The following is a 19,766-nucleotide window of genomic DNA, read 5'->3' as shown; positions in this document are numbered from 1 at the left end:
TTTTAAATGATAGTTTATTCCCTGTGAATATTTTATGTGTTAAAATCGAGACATGGTCTTTTTGTGATGCTCACGTAACACTTGTTTTAATATGACCATGTATTCTTTCTATGCGAGTGCTGTAGGGGTGTTAAACTATTTACATAAGCAACAGAAAAACACACTACCATTGTACTGTATATCCTTTGAACCCTTCTTTGTTTTCCCTTTAATGCTACATACAGTACAACCCTACAAATCGATCCCTAGCCATGTCTTATTAATATGCTTCTTTTAACATGCAGGATAAAGCCTGCAATTCTCTATTGTAATGCAACATTTAATATCTTTTTGTTCCAAATAGATTATTTTTGTTAGGAGTTACATACAGTGTTTAAAAATAAGAAGTCTGTTGACAAAGGCAAGTTAAAATCCTGAATCCCAATGTGAAGATTAGCTAGTCTTTCCCAGACTACAAGCTTAATGCTCTATCGTTATCTTCCCAATAATTGATGGCTTTATTATTAAAGTGTGCTTAGGACCGAGGACAGAGGATTCTGGGATGTCACGGCTGTGCTTTTTTCCTAATGTTGCAAATATATTACCATCTCGGAACATTCCTGGTATACCAGTCGGTCTCAGTACACCCAGAGCCTGTCTTCCTTCCTGAGAAAGGAGTGAGCCAGTGGTTCTTACCGTTTTCCTCAGTCTCAGTCTTTGGGTCCTGCAAGGATGGCCGCTGGTCAGGCTGCTCACGGCTTGCACACACCTGTCTCAGCCCAAGGAAGAGAAGCAGAATCGAAGGTACAATGAGGGAAACAACAGCGTCGACTGATGGCGGTCGGTTTGGAAGCTCCATCAGATTGCTGAGTCCTATTATACACACTTTCCGGTCATGCAGCCTACAAGACAAGCAGCAGATCATAAGACAGACATGGTGCATAGAGCCTCACAAAAAATACTGCTAAGAAGCTTCTATCAAATTCCCCACATTATCATGAATTACGGCTCATTGGTACAAACCCCAGCACGAGTGGCGACTCATCACATACATCACAAATATCACCATTAGTGATGGCTCAACGCATACAATAGAAGCATTAATGCAGCATACCCCCTATATTGAGAATCTTTTCTTTGTCCGAAATCTGAACCAACGTGCCCACTGGTGCGGATCCATACTGTTCTTAGCTCCTGGGACCACCTGGTACCCGTGATACTTACCTTTTTATGTGCCAGTAAAATTAAAGCTAACCGACTCGTCCAATAGGAAGCCGCTGTGTCCTGCCCTGATGACATTGAGGATTCCTATTTGGTCTGAAGGAGTGAGCCTTGGATGGCAGCCATGTGGATTACACAAAATGGTCCAAACATACAGGTACAAAAATGGGAAATATCTCAGGAACCCAGGGGTTAGGGTTCAGTTACAGCAGGGGTGTCCACCTCCAGTACTACAGGGCCACCAACAGGTTAGGTTTCCAAGATATCCCTGCTTCAGCACAGGTGGCTCAGTCATAATGACTAAGACACCTGTAAAGAGCAGGGATATCCTGAAAACCTAACCTGGTGGTGGCCCTTGAGTTTAGGAAAATGGATGCCTTGAGAAAGCTCTTTTTTAAGTGCGAAACGCGTTGGTGGGGCAACACCACTGCTCATTTCTGTCCCATGACCAATAAATAACTTTTTTAATGGAAAACACACTTTCCCTTTCATAATAGTTATTTTTTTCAATTTTGGATAATTTCAGTAGTGCTCTGTTACTCCTTCCAAATAATCTTATCCCGGTGGCCCTTGAGGACAAGAATTGCACACCACCTCCACCGTCCCCTACCCCCAAGCTACAGGGACCCTCCAGTTTCAGAGTTTGTTAAAAAAAAAAAAAACAGCAGAAAAACAAGGTTAAGTAGTGGGGATTGTTGCCTTAAGATGGGCGACAGGTCATAATTTGCAAGAGAATCTTCAGTACACATCACAGCGACACGATCAATGCACACATGTACCCTCCATATATGAAGTTCTGAAACGGTCAGCTTTACTTGCCCCAGGAAGCAGTCTGTATCATTCACCCACTGATTGACAAACTGTGCAGTGATGGGCTCGGAGCTGTGAGGGAAGCGAATTTGTTCCAAGGTGTTCAGGAGCAGAGCTGGGTTATAATACAGAGATGCAATGACCACCTGCAGGCTCATGGTCCGCAGTTGACTGGACTTAACGCCTCGTGTTAATCTCTCCAGCACGGCCTCCACGAAGAGCGGGATACACTAAAGAAAAAGACACGGCCACTCACTAAATGCATTAAAGACTTCCAGGGTAGCAGCGGAACAGAGAGCCCAAAGAGCTATTTGAATGCAAAGATTAGGAATGTCTTCTGGTATATGTGACCCATCTATTATCATTATCACTGTATAAAGTGCCAAGATATTCCACAGCGCGGTACAATGGGGGAACAGGATGATATCAATGACAAACAGAATAACATACCAAATACGGACAAAAAAAGCACAAAGAAATACAAAAAGGTAATGAGCGCCCTGTTCCTCAGAGCTTAGAATCTAAATGTTGAAAGCCAAATGTGGGAATAAATGAAATATTACCCAGCCATATACACACCTGCTCTCGCCCACGCCTCTCTGCCACCTCTTCCCCTGCTAATTGTGTTAATACTGACTAACCTTTAAAACTCGCCTCACAAATCAAGCACCCCAAGAGCCTGCACTCACGGCTACTGTCCCACACCCACAGTCACTCCTACCAACCATTGAATCCAAGCACTGCCATCTACAGCACTTATTTCCTCATCTGCTATCTCTGCAAGTCTGCCAACATCACATTTAGATTGTAAGCTCTTCAGGCAGGGATTTACTTTCCTATTGTCTGATTTTGCTGCACTTATTGTATTATTATAATTCCCTGTACTGTATTCTTTGTGCCGAGTACACTTGTAGCGCTATATAAACAAAGATATACATACAATTATATTACATATATCACAAAGGTTTGGTCCTGAAGAACTTTAAAGTGAACTAATGCCAGTGACATGTTCAATGGGTTACATCTAGATGATTGATGCTTTTTTACCCAAATATGACACCTTTAAGTATTTTTAAATACTGCTTCAGTTAGTGTGTAAACTTGGTGATCTGACACCTGGGAAAGGTGTGATTTCCTCTGGCTGCTCCCTTTTTTCTCGTGGCCATGTGCAGCAATTGCTAGCACAGCCAAAGCCCTCTTCTATCTCCCTAGCCTTATAACGTACGTATGCATGTCTTTATTTGTATAGCGCCATCCATGTACATACAGTAGCGCTTTACAGCAGCAATACAAATAGCATAATTGGATACATAAGAATATAATATGACATTAGGAAAGGAGTCCCTGCTCCGAAGAGCTTACAATTTAACTGGCAAGTAGGAAGAACCTGCAGACACAGTAGGAGTGTGTTGTGGTAAGTACGACTGCAAGGAGGGATTGTAAATGTATATGAGATGTATAGTACTAGCCAAGGGAGCTACCCAAATACTTCATTAAGGGGGCCTGTATGAAGATAGGCATTAAAGGTGGAGAGAGCCAGAGAGAGACAGTGTGGTATTGAGGGGAAGGGAATTCCAGTACACACACACACACACACACACACACACACACACACTACTGTAATGCGGTGGGTAAAACACAAAATAACAGGTGCATTACTCCACAACCCAGAATCCTTATTTATAAAGGACTAGGATTTGACATGTTCCATAATTATAGAGAATACATGGGCAAATAACAGTTACAAGCACATATCTTCTACGAAAAGGTTTTAGATTCATGCCTGCTGTACAATTTATTCACCAATCTGATCAAAGTAGAAAGAAACCAAAAAATCTTTCAGTACACACACGCAATAAAATCACAGTAAAATATGTATATACTGTATCTACCAAACATATAATTGAGTCACTGCATGTTAAAATAATTAGTTTATTTTGATATCCAGGGCAAGTTTGAAATCTTTACGCTTCTAACAGAGAGAGCAAACTTTGAATGCAGATGGAAAAAACGGCATGCGAAAAATGTCTAGAAATAGTACGTAATTAACAGCTCTGGATAACAAACCTAACCATGAGAAATGGGGGAAGAGCAGATGGGGGGGGGGGGGTGGAATGAAAAAAAATGAGACACAGAGAGAGACAGAGAGTGACGAGAGAGACAGAGACGAGACAGAGATACAGAGAGAGAGATACAGAGAGAGAGAGAGAGAGAGATAGATACAGAGAGAAACAGAGAGAGAGAGCGATCGAAAAACACAGACAGAGCGAGACAGAGAAACACAGAGAGAGAGAGAAACACACAGAGAGAGAAGAGACAGACAGAGAGAGACAGGCAGACAGAGACAGGCAGACAGAGAGACAGACAGACAGAGAGAGACAGACAGAGAGAGACAGACAGACACAGAGAGAGACAGAGATAGACAGACAGACAGAGACAGAGAGAGAGAGAGAAAGAGAGAAAGACACACACACACGGCTAGGGTTAGTGTTTAATTGTAATATAGGGCCTCATGCACTAAGCGCAAAAAAAATCTCTTCAGCAAGTGTTGCCGATAGGCATGATTTTGGCGATTTGCCCTCGCCGTATTCCGTAAGGGCCGAATCCATGCCGATCCCTGCCGAATCTCCGCAAAAGCAAAACGCCGATGAGCCGGTGACAAAAAATCCTGACTCCCGATATCCTTCCGATAGGCCGTTTCTGCGGATATGTGTTTGCAGCAGAGAGAGACCCGCCGCGCTCTCTGAGCAAACATCGGCAAAATAAAAACATATCAAAATAACTTTGACTCATGGTGTACATGTGCAGGGGGTCTCCGGAGCTGAACTGCATTGGTTTCAGGTCCGGGGAACCCCTGCTTCCCGAGATGCAGGCCCCTTTATGAGGTGCCGGTTTCCCTCTGCATTTAAATGTCCCGATCACGTGACCATGGAATGTAAACAAAGCAGAGGGATACCGGCACCCCATAAAGGGGCCTGTATCTTGGGAAGCAGGGGGTCCCCGGACCTGAAACCAAAGCGGTTCAGCTCCGGAGACCCTCTGCACATCTACACTATGAGTAAAACCCATATATAAATAAACAATCATTCCTTACCTTTGCGGCTATGTGCTATGGTAACGAAGCAGCATGAATGTATTTTTAATAATAGTGTACTGTGAGCAGGGGGTCCCCTGAGCTGAACCGCATTGCTTTGTGGACCAGGGACCCCCTGCTTCCTGAGTTACAGGCCCCGGTACGTGTTATCGGGTGGCAGTGTCGCCGCCATCTTTATAGCATCCCATTCGCGGCGTGCCCGCTATAAATATGGCTGCGACACTGTAACCGATGCCCCAAACCGGGGCTTGTAACTCGGGTAGCAGGGGGTCTCTGAGCCACAAAGCAATGCGGTTCATCTCAGGAGCCCCCCTGCTTCCGCACAATATTATTAAAATACATAAATGCTGCTTCATTACCATAGCGGATATCCGCTAAGGCAATGAAGGGGTTAAGACAGAGTAGCATGTTTATTGGGGACATTTGCCCCCAATAAACATTGCAATAAACAACATACACACCCTGTGTATTTAAAATACATAAACACCAATCAATACATTAAATACATATAGCACTCACCCATTTCCGGCTGCCACGACGAAGGCCATCCTCATCTTCATCCTAGCCATGCCGCCTCCGCTGCTGCAAAACATACACAAGAATAAAAACATCCAATGTAATATCCCCTAACCCCTTAATCATCATAGCGGTTATTAACCGCTACAGTCATTAAGGGGTTAACCCACCCTCACCCACCACTCGGGAGGCCTAAATACCCTCCCACACTAACCCCCCACCCGTGAGGCCTAACCACCCTCACCCACTACCCACAAGGGAGGCCTACCCACATACCCTTGGGGCCAATAACCCCTCCCCCCACCCCCGGTACCCACAATAAAAACAATACACTGCCCCACAATAAGCATCATTCTATTTATTAAATACATTATCCACCCCTTGTGCCCCCCTCATAAATACATGATATATTCTTTTACATACAGGGTTCATACCCCAGCCCCACGCTAGACCCCGGCGGGCTGGCGGGTCACCTGACAGACCTACAGGGTACCAGCAACTTGTTTCACACAGGTTCTGGAGGCCTGTTGGTGGGTCCCGCCAAGCACCATGGCCCCCAGGTGGTCTCCTTGGGTCACCGTGGGCCACAATTGTAGGCCCACGGTAGGCCAGCGGATGTCTGGGAGCCCCGGGTCAGACCCACAGGTGTCTGCAGGGCCTCGGGCAGTTCTCACTGGGGTCTGGGGAACTCACGAGTGCTCACTACGGGTCCGCGGTGCCCCCACGGATGTGGGACCACCGGTTCTTCCCCGCAGACTACGGGTCCGCGGTGCCCCCACAGACATTCAATACATACATCCCCCCCCCCAACACCTACAGTACAATAATGTGCAAAATAACTATTATCCAGATAGGGGAAGTCTATCCCTACTCTGATTGGGTCTAGTACCATGTGACAGGCTTTCAATGACGTCACATCCGTTCTCCCCCAAGCCTCTGTCACATGGTATACTAGAGCCAATCAGAGTTGGTATGGAGTTCCCACGCTCTGATTGGCTACCGTACCATGTGAGGCCGGCCATGTTTCTTTTCATGACGTCATCTGAAAGGCAATTGAAGCAAAGCCATTCTGATTGGCTGTGCTTTCATTGCCTTTAAGTGACGTCATTTTTTTTTTCTCGGCCAAAACACATGGTTTTCACAGCCCAATCAGGGCCGTGGGAACCATGACGAAAATGTGACGTCATAGGCCTTTAAAAGCCTATGTCATCTCATTTTGAAGGCAGACGCCGAGGAGGAAGGACGTGGCCGAAGAAGACAAGAAGACCCCGGAAGAGAGCCGCAGATAAAAGAAAGAAGAATACAGATGAAGATGGATTACAAATAGAAGACCCGTGGATTGTTTTGGATTTTTATTTCAATGTGTTGCAGGGTAAATGCAACTACACACGCAGGTTCTTTGGATAAGGCTTATTTATTTAGCCTTAATTTATACAGCACACAAAACAAAAATAGCTTTTCATCAGCAAACAAAAGAAAAAATTATTTTTCTTCAGCAGACAAAACAGTTTCTCTTTATCAGACAGAGTAAAAATAAGGCAACTACTCTTTTCTATGCAGGAGACAGACAGTTCATAAACCATGTACTTTGCTAACAGACCTTGTATCAAGCTGTTCTCTCTCCAGAGTTTTAGGGGATTTTCCTGTTTCAGATAGCATACAACAGACAGACCTTCTATCAGTAATCTCCTCTCTCCTGAACAGCTAGGCCACATGTGTCTACAGCCTGGGGTTTTTAACACACCTTGATTAGGCAGCTGGGATCCAACTAATTGTTCTGAGGTTCCCAGCTGAAGTTAACCTAATCACTGCTGCACTGCAGACTAAACATAGGTCTGCCAGGCATATAGCTGGTGGCTTTTATTTACCCTGTCACACAATGTTTATTATTTTATGGTTTTTTATTTTATGGGTTCCTGTGCGTGGTGGATTGGTTCAAGAGTAAGCTGTTCAACGGGAGTCGGTGAGTGAGTCAAGTAATGGTAAGTAAACTAAAGAAATGTATTTTATTTAACTTGTTCTTTTTTTTGAAGCTTTTTTACATGTGTATTTATTTATTTTTGGTATATCATTTCTTGCCACTGTATGTATGTATGTCTAGATCGATATATGCAAACAGGGTAAGAAATGATGTTGTTTTAAAAGCTTGATTTGCTGTGTTTTAAATTATTTTGGCTATGCTGCTATGCATAAATCTGTGTATCATGTATTTTAAAATTAGATAGATGTAATTTTTGCTATTGTATGGTGTACTTTAGGTCAGGGTGAGGCTTGCTTTTGTATATTGTATTCTTTTTGGTACTTATATTTTATCAGAGGATAACTTGTTCTGTTCAACGATTGAATTAGTTAATTGTTTAATTGTTAGGGATGGAATGTAAATTGTTTAGGGATTTAATTAATGAATGCTAATTGATTTATGGTTACTGGATTGGTTTAAATAGTATACTTGTTTGGATGTATTGGTATTTTGTTTGGAATATGTTATTGTTAACATTCATTTGCAGAATGTATATGGTACATAGATTGTATGCATCATGTATACAATGTAAATGCAATGTTTTCAGTGGCATTTGTGGCTTTTGATTGGCATTTGAGGATTTTGATTGGAAGATCAGATTGGATTATTAAAGGAAATTGATTTTATTGTATTGTGTCTGTATGGAGAAGTGGTATTTGTAGTAGAGCATGTTTTTGATAACCCTTCTACATTTATTTGTATATTGGTTCATCATGTGTGTGTGTATATATATATATATATATATATATATATATATATATATATATATATAAAATCAAAAAATAAATAGATGATACCGTTCTGTGGCTAACGAAATGCTTTTATTTGTGCGAGCTTTCGAGATACACTGATCTCTTCTTCCGGCGATGTTACAATGAATGAAGCAAACAAAGGGAATACTTAAAAACAGTCTCTCTTGGAATGTTATCTGTGCTTGTCCTTCCCCGGGTGTAGATGAGATTTATGGCTAGAGGTGTTAAATGGTTCCTGAAAGAAAGTGATGTGTGTGTGTGTGTGTGTGTATCTGTGTGAATATAAATTAATGGAGAGCCCACAGTGTATACAGTGCTTTACAAAAGGGGTGTGTGGAGTGGGAGTTAATAAAAATGGTGTGGGTAGGTGTGGAAATGTGGGAGATAGTAGCATAACTAAAAGTGTGTGTGGATACTATGTGGTCCCTATTGGTGTATAGGGATGGAAAAACAAGGAGTATTGGTATGTGTAAGAGACAGCTGTGTGTGCATACATATATATATATATATATATATATATATATATATATATATATATATATATATATATATATATATATGTGTGTGTGTGTGTGTGTATACTGCACCGACACACTTTATTCGAGCAAATAGCCAATATGTACCTGGCAGATACCTGGAATGCGCCGCTCCTCACCTCTGACAAGCCCCGTTGCGTTTGCCTTCCCAGCCTGGGTTCATTCCTGGCTGACAGGCGGCTGATCTGTTAAATGATAATGATTAGGATTTAATAGGTTGCAGTGCTTCGCGTGTCTACCAGATGGCATAAATTCATGAATTGTAATGCAGTATATATATATATACTGTGCAGTATTGCAGCCAGCGGGAATAAAATTCTTCAATCCCTGCCTGGAAAATAACCCAATGCACTCGGGCAGAAAACAGTCACAAACCTCAATACACCCGGGTATACCCGAATTCGTGGGACTAGCCGAGCTCGAATAAAGTGTGTCGCAAGTGTATATATATATATATATATATATATATATATATATATATATAGTTGCATGATGAAGCCACTGTACAAATGATTGGGTGAAGGGTGGGTATCGGGCCAGTGTGGCTTAACCCCTTAATTACCTTTGCGGTTATTATCCGATAAGGTGTTTAAGGGGTTAATTAATATCTGAATGTAATTGCAATGTATTGGCTATGTATTGGCTATGTATTTTGTGGGCAACGAAAGACAAGAATGTTGCTGGCGACGGGGGCTTCTTATTGATGAGGTCAGTAGTACTTTATTTATTTTAATATGCTAGTTAATGTGTTTAATAATGGGCAAATAATCTATTATCCCTATCTGGATAATAGTTATTTTGCACATTATTGTACTGTAGGTGTTGGGGGGGGGATGTATGTATTGAATGTATAGGCCAGGTTTATTTTTTTTACATTCAGGGTTGGTTCCTTGGTTCTGCGTGAGACCTCTGGAGACCACCTGCGGTATCCTCGGGTATCTCACGGGTATCAGGCTGGTGGTTCCACGGGTGACACCTGCGGGGATGAACCGGTGGTCCCACATCTGTGGGGGCACCGCAGACCCGTAGTCTGCGGGGAAGAACCAGTGGTCCCATATCCGTGGGGGCACCGCGGACCCGTAGTGTGCGGGGAAGAACCGGTGGTCCCACATCCGTGGGGGCACCGCGGACCCATAGTGAGCACTCGTGAGTTCCCCAGATCCCCGTGTGAACCACCCGAGGCCCCGCAGACACCTGTGGGTCTGACCCGGGGATCCCAGACATCCACGGGCCTACCGTGGGGACCCAATTGTGGCCCACGGTGACCCAATGAGACCACCTAGGGGCCATGGCACTTGGCGGACCCACCAACAGGCCTCCAGAACCTGTGTGAAACAAGTTGCTGGTACCCTGTAGGTCTGTCAGGTGACCCGCCAGCCCGCCGGGGACTCGCGTGGGGCTGGGGTATGAACCCTGTATGTAAAAGAATAAATCGTGTATTTATGGGGGGGCACAGGGGGTGGGTAATGTATTGAATAAATATAATGATGTTTAATGTGGGGCTGTGTATTGTTTTTATTGTGGGTACTGGGGGTGGGGGGAGGGGTTATTGGCCCCAAGGGTATGTGGGTAGGCCTCCCTTGTGGATAGTGGGTGAGGGTGGTTAGGCCTCAAAGGGTGGGGGGTTAGTGTGGGAGGGTATGTAGGCCTCCCGAGTGGTGGTTGAGGGTGGGTTAACCCCTTAATGACTGTAGCGGTTAATAACCGCTATGGTGATTAAGGGGTTCGGGGACATTACATTGGATGTTTTCATTCTTGTGTCTGTTTTGCAGCAGCGGAGGGGGCATGAACAGGATGAAGATGAGGATGGCCTTCATCGTGGCAGGCGGACATGGGTGAGTGCTATACGTACTGTATTTAATGTATTGATTGGTGTTTATGTATTTAAAATGGGCACATTCACTATTATCCATTTGTGGGTAATAGTAATTGTGCCCATTACTATACTGTATGTGTTAAGGGGGGGGTTATTTATTTATAAGTATGTATGTGTTTTGACATTAATTTTGGGGGGGGCACATAATTGGTACTGCAGGCCTGCGGGTAACACCCGAGGGCCCCTGCCGGCCTATAGTATCATTGATGTGCATATATGTGTATGTTAGGGGTTATAGGGGTTGTTGGGGTAATATATATATATATATATATATATATATATATATATATATATATATATATATATATACACAGTGTTCGACAATTATATACATTTACACGCCCGGGGCATGTGGATTTAACCTCCGGCTCTCTGAACAGTGCCTTCGCTCCTCCCCCGCCTCTCAGCAACTTTCCCTCCTCAGCGCTTCCACTCCTCCCCCTTCCGGCAGCCAGCCCCTTCCACGCCTGTCTGCCTCAGGCCCCTGCAGGGCCATCTGTCGCCCCTCCCCCCTCCCATCGGGCCATCCGCTCCCCCCCCCCCCACCCCAATCTCTCCCGGCCTCCGTGACCCCCCCTCACCCCAATCTCTCCTGGCCTCAGTGACCCCCCTCGCACCAATATCTCCCGGCCTCCGTGACCCCCCCTCACCCCAATCTCTCCTGGCCTCCGTGACCCCCCCCCCCCGACACCCCAATCTCTCCCGGCCTCCGTGACCCCCCCTGACACCCCAATCTCCCCACTCACTCCCGATCTCACCTCCAATTCCGTGTCCCCGGCCTCCGTGACCCCGCGTGGCAGCTCGGATCAGCTTGTTGTGAGAAGATGGTCTCCTCCTTCACCATCTTCAGCCACTGAGCTGAGGCTGCCGCTGCCCTCATGTTGCGGCGTGTCTGACACCCGGTGACCAGCCGCATCACTAGCCCCCCCACTCCTCTCTCCCCTGTGTCCGGATCCCTCACTCCCACCCGGTGACCCGCAGTGACAGCCGCCGAGGCCGAGGGCGACATCCGGCCTGCCGCTTCCTCGGCTGTCACAGAGACCGGAGACCACAGCGATCCACGGTGAGTAGGGGGGGGGGAGGAGTGTGTGTGTGTGTGTAGGGGGGGGAGAGAGAGAGAGTGTGTGTGTGTGTAGGGGGGGAGAGAGTGTGTGTGTGTGTGTGTGTGTAGGGGGGAGAGAGAGTGTGTGTGTGTGTGTGTGTGTGTGTGTGTGTGTGTGTGTGTGTGTGTGTGTGTGTGTGTGTAGGGGGGGGAGGGGGGAGAGAGAGACCACAAGTAGTCAGTCACCCACCCACCCAGTCACCCACCCACCCAGTCAGTCACCTACCTACCCACCCAGTCAGTCACCTACCTACCCAACCAGTCAGTCACCTACCTACCCAACACCCAGTCAGTCAGACACCTACCCACCCAACAAGTCAGTCACACAATACAAGTCAGTCACCCACCCACCCACCCAACAAGTCAGTCACCCACCCACCCAACCCAACCACCCAAGTCAGTCACCCACCAAGTCAGTCACCCACCCAACAAGTCAGTCACCTACCTACCTACCCACCCACCCAAGTCAGTCACCTACCCACCCACCCAACAAGTCAGTCACCTACCCAGTTAGTCAGTCAGTCACCTACCCAGTCAGTCAGTCACCTACCCAGTCAGTCACCTACCCAGTCAGTCACCTACCCAGTCAGTCAGTCACCTACCCAGTCAGTCAGTCACCTACCCAGTCAGTCAGTCACTCACCTGCCCAGTCAGTCAGTCAGTCAGTCACCTGCCCAGTCAGTCACCTGCCCAGTCAGTCAGTCAGTCAGTCACCTACCAAGTCAGTCAGTCAGTCACCTACCCAGTCAGTCAGTCAGTCAGTCACCTACCCAGTCAGTCAGTCAGTCACCTGCCCAGTCAGTCAGTCACCTACCCAGTCAGTCAGTCACCTACCCAGTCAGTCAGTCAGTCACCTACCCAGTCAGTCAGTCACCTACCCAGTCAGTCAGTCACCTACCCAGTCTGTCAGTCAGTCAGTCAGTCACCTACCCAGTCTGTCAGTCAGTCAGTCACCTACCCAGTCAGTCAGTCAGTCAGTAACCTACCCAGTCAGTCAGTCACCTACCCAGTCAGTCAGTCACCTACCCAGTCTGTCAGTCAGTCAGTCACCTACCCAGTCAGTCAGTCAGTCAGTCACCTACCCAGTCTGTCAGTCAGTCAGTCAGTCAGTCAGTCACCTACCCAGTCTGTCAGTCAGTCACCTACCCAGTCAGTCACCTACCCAGTCAGTCAGTCACCTACCCAGTCAGTCAGTCAGTAACCTACCCAGTCAGTCAGTCACCTACCCAGTCAGTCAGTCAGTCACCTACCCAGTCTGTCAGTCAGTCAGTCAGTCACCTACCCAGTCTGTCAGTCAGTCAGTCAGTCAGTCACCTACCCAGTCTGTCAGTCAGTCAGTCAGTCACCTACCCAGTCAGTCACCTACCCAGTCAGTCAGTCACCTACCCAGTCAGTCAGTCACCTACCCAGTCAGTCAGTCACCTACCCAGTCAGTCAGTCACCTACCCAGTCAGTCAGTCAGTCAGTCAGTCACCTACCCAGTTAGTCAGTCAGTCAGTCAGTCACCTACCCAGTCAGTCAATCAGTCAGTTACCTACCCAGTTAGTCAGTCAGTCAGTCAGTCACCTACCCAGTCAGTCAGTCACCTACCCAGTCAGTCAGTCAGTCACCTACCCAGTCAGTCAGTCAGTCAGTCACCTACCCAGTCAGTCAGTCAGTCACCTACCCAGTCAGTCAGTCAGTCAGTCACCTGCCCAGTTATTCAGTCAGTCAGTCACCTACCCAGTCAGTCAATCAGTCAGTTACCTACCCAGTTAGTCAGTCAGTCAGTCAGTCACCTACCCAGTCAGTCAGTCAGTCACCTACCCAGTCAGTCAGACACCTACCCAGTCAGTCAGTCAGTCACCTACCCAGTCAGTCAGTCAGTCACCTACCCAGTCAGTCAGTCACCTACCCAGTCAGTCAGTCAGTCAGTCAGTCAGTCAGTCACCTACCCAGTCAGTCAGTCAGTCAGTCACCTACCCAGTCAGTCAGTCACCTACCCAGTCAGTCAGTCAGTCAGTCAGTCAGTCAGTCACCTACCCAGTCAGTCAGTCTCCCTCTCTCCCCCACTCTCTCCCTCTCCCCCACTCTCTCTCCCTCTCCCCCACTCTCTCTCCCTCTCCCCCACGCTCTCTCCCTCTCCCCCACGCTCTCTCCCTCTCCCCCACTCTCTCTCCCTCTCCCCCACTCTCTCTCCCTCTCTCCCTCCCCCCCACTCTCTCCCTCTCCCCCACTCTCTCCCTCTCCCCCCCACTCTCTCCCTCTCCCCCCACTCTCTCCCTCTCCCCCCCACTCTCTCCCTCTCCCCCCCCCCACTCTCTCCCTCTGCCCCCCACTCTCTCCCTCTCCCCCCCCCACTCTCTCCCTCTCCCCCCCACTCTCTCCCTCCCCCCCCCACTCTCTCCCTCTCCCCCCACACTCTCCCTCTCTCCCCCACACTCTCCCTCTCCCCCCCCTCTCTCTCTCCCCCCCACTCTCTCTCACTCGCCCCCACACTCTGGATCTGGATATCTTATTTACCCTATATATCTTAACTGCCCTATACTACACCGAAATAACCTATAATGCTTTCTTCCAAATATGACTCAAGCTTCACACGGAAGACATCGGAAGACAGGTAGGGAACACATCCCCTCCAATGTATAACATTGCGGGAATGAGGGTACCTGGACATTGAGGGACTGCGGATCAGGCAAGATCACAGGCGGGATTGCTGCTTCAGATATTGTGAAGCGGGGACGTCCAGACACTGGTTATGGGGTTCAGGAAACTAGTGATTCACACCTGGCTTTTATTTCTAGATCCGACATATACACACACACGTAACAAGGACTAATTGTAGTTGGCGGGACGATTTGCCGAAAAAATAGCTTTTCGAGACTGCCGATCAGCTCCGATAAGCACCGAAAACAGGATCGGGGCTACTAGAATACAGCCGATTTAAAAAAGTGGCGAAAGGTGCTGAAAAGTGGCTTCTCGCCAGCCGCCTGCCGATAATTTTTTATCGGGTCAAAAAAATGCCGATTTTGGCAAATTCTCGGCGCTTACTGAATACCAAAAGCATTTTGTGGCGATAAAAAACTTTTCGGCGCTTTGTGCATAGAGCTCATAGTGTGAAAACTTTATCCGAAAAAATGAAGTATGGACAGCATGTCTCAGAGTGGGGTGGGCAATGAGCCTTAGCAGCACCCAGTTCCAAATTACCTGATCAATTCCTCGGCCTTTGCAGTGCAAGACAATGACCTCCAGGAGCTTTGCTGCGTGGCACTCGGCATCTTCCCCGGCTTCCCCTGTCAGTACCTGACACAAAAGGGGTGGAAATGAAGCACCACTAGGCTACACCTCTTCCTCACCCCCTTCAACCTCCCACTGCTGCCCTAAGCCCCTTCTTGCCTCACAACCAAAATGACAGTTCACCAGAGCCCCACCCCCTCACAAACACACACAGTCTCTGCCCTTACACCGCAATTGCAGGACCCTTCATGATCCAAGTATTGAGCCCTCCAAAAACAATGTCTAAGCAGACTGCTTGCAAAGCTTCACTGAATGGTGGAAAACATTACTTGTAAAATTCTCTGTTGCTCAGCCCCCACATGCAATCACAGGCTCCTAATTCCCACCATGCTCCCACCCAGTGTGTTCTCCTTTCCATTTGTCCAACTGACACACAGCTGCTCACCTTCTTACACATGGTGTAAATAATCTCCAGGTGTTTGGGGCTTGACAGCAGAGTCTCTATCTACTGTGATGTAATTGTGAAGAAGAGGCATCATATCTGAAGTGAATAAAAAGGAGGGTCAATGACACAGGCAGGACCACCACCTGCATCCTGGGCACCCCCACCCTGGGAATCTCTACCCTTGAGCTTATGCCTGCATCTAGGCATGTGCCACCCCGAGCACCCACTCCACCTGACCTACTCTTTGGACACACCCTCATTATGTTCTATTCCAGTCACACTCATCCAGGCAGAACGCCAGCCACCCTGACCCTCACCTTGTCCAAGGCACAGTCACCTCCCCCACAGTGTTACGGTATCCGGCATCCCCTCTCCCCAAGCCTTTTGCCTTTCACACTGGTGATGCGCTGATTGTCCTGGTTTACTCTGTGTGTTGCCTTGTAAATATGTCACACACAGCTGGCAAGTTGAGTTTTTCAAAGCATCTCTCACAAGTGGACAATTTAAAGGTACAATTCCCCCTCCCCCCAGCCCCAATCAAAAAGGTAACCATCACGAAATGAATCTCATTGTGATGCTTATAAAAGATGACAAACCTTATTTCTTAATTTTTCACAACTGTTTTTGATTTGATTTTTAATAGGCCCAAAGCCTACAGTAGTGTACACGCAGCAACCTCTGCCATTTATTCTAAGGCCGCCTCAATAGTAGGTGCGCGCTCGCGACCGAGCGCATTGTCTGTACTTTAAGAGATCCGTGGCCTGCAATGTTGCGCTATGGTTGGCGTGCCCGTGATGTCACGTGAGCAGTTCGCCCTCATTGGCTGAACCGCACACATAACCTGGCCGTCGCGCTGCAAATTCAAACAAGTTTGTCTCGCCATGCATTGGCCGCCTCGGCGCTCACGTGCACGATCTATGGACACGCACATTGGCCTCCAGTTGTTTGTATTTGGCACTCGCGCCGTCTGATCCACTATGGACGCGGCCTAACTTGCTCCATCCCGCCATAAAGCACAGACCTGTTTTAAATGCCAACGTCTGAGGCTTCTCAACAAAACTATTATCCCGAGCCTCTCAGATAAGGGTCTTCGAAAAACCGTTGTTTCACAAAGCTAACTTCAGTCCTAGGCTCTTTTTTTTCTGGGAGTAAAAACACAGTTTAAAGATCAATGAAAGAAAGGGGGAAAAAAAAGTAGTGAGGTCAAAACATGTATATCCTATTGTACAGTATAGACACACACACACCTTTACATTTAAGTTCACTAAACCCTTATTAAAAAAAACAAGGTAGGGTAAATTTATCTGCTGGTGAACCCTAGGACTACAGAGCTCCTCAGTCTATTAGATGCGGGTGTATACCTTAACGGATGTTATTGCATCACTGAGTCACCCTATGGTGAGAGGAACAGATTTCAAAAGGACCGAGCACGACGACAGAGACAGAGTTTGACAGGAGATAAAAAAAGGGGCCCACTCAATACACCCAATTTCCAATCTGTTGCAAAACATCAGATCTTATTTGTTCCTCGACAATTTTGAATTCCCTTACTGTAATACCCTCTCGCTTCACATTTCCTCTAAACCTGACTGAACTGTGTGCTCTAAAATAGGTTTACCTCATCCTTTACACACAGTATTTGAACGTTTCAGTAACCCCCCCCCCCTTTCTTCGTTCTCTCCTCCAAGTTCTAAATGTTGAGGTCCATGAGTCTATCCTGATACGTTTTATGTAGACCAGTGGTGCTCAACTCCAGTCCTCAAGCCCAACCCAACAGTTCAGGTTATCCCAGCTCCAGCACAGCTGGCTCAATCAGTCCCAGCTCCAGCACAGGTGGCTCAGTCAGTCCCAGCTCCAGCACAGGTGGCTCAGTCAGTCCCAGCTCCAGCACAGGTAGCTCAATCAGTCCCAGCTCCAGCACAGGTGGCTCAGTCAGTCCCAGATCCAGCACAGGTGGCTCAGTCAGTCCCAGATCCAGCACAGGTGGCTCAGTCAGTCCCAGCTCCAGCACAGGTGGCTCAGTCAAAGACAGAGCCTCTGATTGAGCCACCTGTGCTGAAGATGGGATATCCTGAAAACATGACCATCTGTAATGTGACGAATAAAGATATATTAAATTAAAGAGCACCGGTTCAAGTACAGATCCCTGAGGCACTCCACTAGTTACTTGCTCTCCTCTGAATCTACTCCCCATACTGAAAACACTCACTTGCCTCTCCTTCATCCAATGCCTTCTTCATTTAGCCACTGAAAAATACTGATAAACAAGTTCTCCACCCGGATCTCTTATCATAATCATCCAGTAAAAATATCGATCAGAAGTGTTTGACCTTAGTTCAGCCCAGCAAATACAAGCTGCTTGGAATCATGCAAGTTATGGGACTTAAGTTATTTAATAATACTATCTTTTTAGCAATTTTTCTATGAATTTCCCCTCTGGCCTGTAGTTACCTGCCTCCTCCCTACTTATAATGTAAAACAAATATATAATCACCGCGCTTCTCCATATAAGGAGCATGCAGCTGGTGAAGGATTTGGCCATACAAAATGTGCAAAACAGAAAGTGAATCCCTGCGCTTCTCCCTTTGGGATAGCAATCAATTGGTTATATATATATATATATATATATATATATATATAAAATCTACTCGCCACACAAAAAAATCTACTCGCCACCTAGTACCAAACGTGTGCTGCTTGGGCCAATATTTACTCGCCCGGGGGTTAAATCCACTCGCCCGGGGCGAGCAAATGTATAGGTTTGTCGTTATATATATATATATATATATATATATGCAAATACAACTGTATGCTCACCTGCATGTCTTAGGCAGGTCTGCAACCCCGCCTTTCCCCATTATCACCCAGCATACAGCACTTCCACTGCAGCAAGGGATTCTGGGAAATGACATGCAAATGAGCACAGTGTCACTTTTTGCCTCAAAAACCATTTTTAACATGGTTCCCTATAGGCAACTGTGCTCATTTGCATGTCATTTCCCAGAATCCCTTGCTGCAGTGGAAGTGCTGTATGCTGGGTGATAATGGGGAAAGGCGGGGTTGCAGACCTGCCTAAGACATGCAGATGAGCATACAGTTGCATTTGCATATTTGCTTTCCTGTGGAGGGTTTTTGTCACTTTTTTTTACTCACCATAACTTTACTCAGTATTATGGTATATATATATATATATATATATATATATATATATATATATATATATATATATATATATATACAGTATATATAAATATATAAATATATAAAGCTGTGACCATGCAGCAAGCTTAAGCCTATAGGGAACCATGTATAAAATGGTTTTTGAAGCAGAAAGTGGCACTGTGTGCTCATTTGCATGTCATTTCCCAGAATCCCTTGCTGCAGTGGAAGTGCTGTGTGCTGGGAGATAATGGTGAAAGGCGGGGTTGCAGACCTGGCTAAGACATGCAAATGAGCATACAGTATTTTTACATTTGCTAAATGCTTTGCTGTGAAGGGTTTTTGTCACTTTTTTTAACTCACCATAACTTAACTCAGTATGGTAAACCCCATCCTTTCGCTTCATTGCATAGCCAGTTAACCAACCCCACACTGATGAGACCCATTAAGGTCGAAACAGCTGTCTGTGGGTGGGTTTTCTGGCTATGCATCTTAACACTGGCTGTGCTCAAAGCTGTGACCATGCAGCAAGCTTAAGCCTATAGGGCTCACTCCGCCTCAGGCCAATGAGATGGCTCCCTTGGCCCACCCACCCCCGCACACCTCTCATTGGCCGGTGTGGTCTAACAGTATATACACACACGTCTCACCCCTCCGGATTGCCTGCCCCCCACGGCTCTCATTGGCCGGTGCGCTCTAACCCAGGGGTCCCCAACCCCTGGCCACACTGCTGCTGCTGCTGCCTGAGGTGAGGTATTGCTGGGGAGGGGGGGGGGGGTGTTTGACCCCCCCAGCTCCGGTTTTGACCCTCTCCCAGCTTCGTTTTTGAGCCCTCCCCCAGCTCCGTTTTTGACCCCCTCCAGCTCCCTTTTTGACCCCCTCCAGCTCCCTTTTTGACCCCCTCCCCCAGCTTCGTTTTTGACCCATCACCAGCTCTGTTTTTGACCCCTCCACCAGCTCCATTTTTGACCCCTCCCCCAGCTCCGTTTTTGACCCCTCCCCAGCTCTGTTTTTGACCCCTCCCTCAGCTACGTTTTTGA

The 19,766-nt window shown here is 46.9% G+C and overlaps 1 pseudogene; it reads right to left on the bottom strand.

Annotated features, from left to right (window-relative positions):
- Positions 1 to 19,766, bottom strand: part of LOC142486183 (importin-8-like) — a 49,692-nt pseudogene that overhangs the window by 17,405 nt on the left and 12,521 nt on the right.

This window comes from Ascaphus truei, unplaced genomic scaffold (genome assembly GCF_040206685.1).
Source record: "Ascaphus truei isolate aAscTru1 unplaced genomic scaffold, aAscTru1.hap1 HAP1_SCAFFOLD_770, whole genome shotgun sequence".
Taxonomy (NCBI): domain Eukaryota; kingdom Metazoa; phylum Chordata; class Amphibia; order Anura; family Ascaphidae; genus Ascaphus; species Ascaphus truei.
This window is presented reverse-complemented; position numbering and strand designations above follow the sequence as displayed.